This window comes from Myotis yumanensis, unplaced genomic scaffold (genome assembly GCF_028538775.1).
Source record: "Myotis yumanensis isolate MYYU_CA2020_CCGP unplaced genomic scaffold, mMyoYum1.0.hap1 SCAF_6, whole genome shotgun sequence".
NCBI classification, from domain to species: Eukaryota; Metazoa; Chordata; class Mammalia; order Chiroptera; family Vespertilionidae; genus Myotis; species Myotis yumanensis.
The window spans coordinates 36522839-36526401 of NW_027223757.1; positions in this window are offsets into that span (position 1 = coordinate 36522839).

The window sequence follows — 3563 nt, forward strand, 5'->3', positions numbered from 1 at the left end:
TAGCCAATAAATAGTTCTCATATGTGCAAATGGCTTATGTGCAAAGTTATTCTTTGTAGCTTTATATGTAATCACACAAAAATTGGAGCAGTCTAAATATTTAGCAATAGAAGTGTGGCTTTAAGTCCAGCCGGTGTGGCTCAGTGGTTGAGCATCAACCTATGAACCAGGAGGTCACAGTTCGATTCCGTCAGGGCATATGCCCAGGCTGTGGGCTCGATCCCCAGTGTGGGGTGTGCAGGAGGCAGCTGATTGATGTTTCTCTCTCATCGATGTTTCTAACTTTCTATCCCTCTCCCTTCCTCTCTGTAAAAAATCAATAAAATATATATTAAAAAAAAAAAAAAAAGAAGTTTGGCTTAAATAACAGAAATTTATTTTTTCACAGTTCTGGAGGCTGGAAGCCTGAGATCAGGGTGTCAACATAGTCAGGTTCTGGTGAGAGCTCTCTTTCTGGTTTGTAGAGGGCCACCTTCTCACTGTGTCCTCACATGGTGGAGAAAGAGCAAGCTCTCTGGTGTGTCTACTTATAATAGCACTAGAGGCCCAGTGCACAAATTCGTGCATCAGTGGGGTCCCTCGGCCTGGCCTGTGGGATGGAGCCAAAACTGGCTCTCTGACATCCCCTGAGGGGTCCCAGATTGCGAGAGGGTGCAGGCGAGGCTGACGGACCCCACTGGTGAATGATCAGGGCCAGGGAGGCACGTGGGAGGTTGGCCAGCAGGGGAGGGATCCGGGGAGGGCTCCAGGATGTGTCCAGCCCGTCTCGCTCAGTCCTGATCGGCCGGACCCCAGGAACAAGCTAACCTACCAGTCGAAGCATCTGCCCCCTGGTGGTCAGTGCACATCATAGTGAGCGGTTGAGCAGCCTTAGCATATCATTAGCATACTATGCTTTGATTGTTTGAACAGATGACCGGACAACTGGATACTTAGCATATTAAGCTTTTATTATATAGGATTAATCCCATTATGAGGGCCCTAGTCTCATGACCTCATTGGAACCTAATTAACTTCCAAGGTTTCCACTTCTAAATACTATTACAGTGGAGATTAGAGGCTTCAACATATGAATTTTGGGTGGGGATACAATTCAGTCCATAGCACCAAGTAATTGGAAATAGCAGTTGCTTCTGGACCAGGAAGGAAAACAGGAGTGAGGCAATAGGACTGTAAAGGTGATTTTTCATGGTTTACTCTTTATTCTTCTGTAATTCTTCAATTCTTCAACATCAACTAGTGTCCAACAAGTTATTCAATTTTGACACTATCTACTTGGAGTAAGCATCAGAACCCACAGTTAAGGGGCTCAGTCCCACAAGATGGCGCTAACTTCAGATGTCACAGGTCCTGGGTCACCTGGGCTTCTGACACGCCAAAGTGGGGGTTCCTTCGACTCACTCTCCCGGTTGGATAATTTTCAGGAATGGCTCACAGAACTCAGGAGAACACTTTATTTACATTTAGCAGGTTAATATAAAGGATGCCAATACGCAGCCAGGTGAAGTGGCTAGAAGGGTCCCGAGTGCAGGAGCTTCTTTGTCTGTGGAGTTGGGTTGCACCCCCTCCTGGCACGTGGATGTGTTCCCCAACCTGGAAGCTCTCCAAACCCTGTTTAGGGATTTTTATGGAGGTTTCATTACATAGGCCAATGATTGATCAAATCACTGGCATTGGTTCCTGAGCTCGATGTCCAGCCCCTCTTCCCTCCCTCCCCCTACGTGCCCTGACCAGGAATCGAAGTGAAGGCCTTTTGATGACACTCAACCAACTGAGCCACTTCATTTGACTTATGTTGCGGCATTTCTTCCTAGTGTAATTAAAAACAGCAGATGAAAGTCCAACATTTTCCCAATCTTTTTCAGTTAACTCTCCTTTTGGTGCTTTGAAACAATATAGGATCTTTTTTTAAAATTTATTTTATATTTTATTATTTTTAATTTCTTTATTGATTAAGGTATTACATATGTGTCCTTATCCCCCCATTACCCCCCAACCCCCCCCCCCCCTCATGCCCTCACCCCCCTAACAATATAGGATCTTGACTGGTCCCTGTGGTCCCCACCTTTCCTCCTAGGTTAGCCTTTGGCAAAACTACTCCTTTCCCCTCTCCTTACCACTTGTACCTCTCCAGCATTTCCCACCGTAAGTCTTTCTAGTTAGCAGGAATCAACTTTAAAAAACCCACTCTAGCCCTGACCAGTTTGGCTCAGTGGATAGAGCGTCGGCCTGCGGACTGAAGGGTCCCAGGTTCGATTCCGGTCAAGGGCATGTACCTTGGTTGCGGGCACATCCCCAGTAGGGGGCGTGCAAGAGGCAGCTGATTGATGTTTCTCTCTCATCGATGTTTCTAACGCTCTATCCCTCTCACTTCCTCTCTGTAAAAAATCAATAAAATATACTTAAAAAAATAAAAATAAAAAACCCACTCTAAATTGTTTATTACTCTTTGATTAGTCAGCCCAGGAGTATGTGCATTTCCAAAGAAATGTCTCTGTGACAGGGGAGGGAGGCACTTTGGGACTGGCCTTTCCTCTCCTTTTCAAATCCTTTCAACTGCAGATTTGTTTTTACTTTTGTGCTTAAGTCTCCACCAAGAGAGTTGCCTTTGCCTTAAGGTTAAGGTAGCATCTCGGACACAGCCTGCAAGATCCTGCCCGTCTCAAAGTCATCAGAATCCATTCTTTTTAAAAAAAAAATAAATAAATATTTTATTGATTTTTTACAGAGAGGAAGGGAGAGACAGTTAGAAACATCGATGAGAGAGAAACATCAACCAGCTGCCTCCCACACACTCCCTACTGGGGATGTGCCCGCAACCAGGGTACATGGCCCTTAACTGGAATCGAACCTGGGGCCCTTGAGTCCGTAGGCCGACGCTCTATCCACTGAGCCAAACCGGTTAGGGCCAGAATCCATTCTTGATGTTCTCTCTAGTAGACTCCCATTTTGGAGGTCAAACTGTGGGACTTCTCTGAGAAAACAACATTTGTGACCCAGAGTGGAGTCCAGAAATGTGCATATGGGGCCACTACCATGCTGACGAGAGATGAGGAGCTAAATCTGAATCCCCATCCTCTGGTGATGCGGGGAGGGTACTGCGGCAGACTGAATCACGATCGTTGGAAAGCCGTGGTTCTAGGCAGCCATCCTGCAGATGCCGGGTTCCGGCCGAGCCCGAGCCGCCCCGCATTCCCGCCTTGGGCTGTCGGGTGAGCCCCTCCACAAACGCCCTGGCTCCCTTCCAGAGCGGCGGCCACGCGACCCCGGGGGTGTTCAGGCATGGACGGCGCTCCGGGACCACGACGCGCTGGGAAGAGGCCCTGGTGGCGGGGAGAAGCCGAGGCTGCTGGGCGAGGGGCTGGGCGGTGGGCTGGTGCGGGGACAGCCGTTGACTAACAGGGAGGGAGAGCTTGGCCCCGCGCGCGTCGCGATCACTCGGACGCGCGGGGACGCAGAAGGCCGGGGTGGCCCTGGGCACGCGGCCGCGGGGCGGGGCGGGGCGGGGCGGGTGGTGACGGCGGCGACCTGGGCGAGTTTGGCGCGTCCGGCTTCAGGGCGCG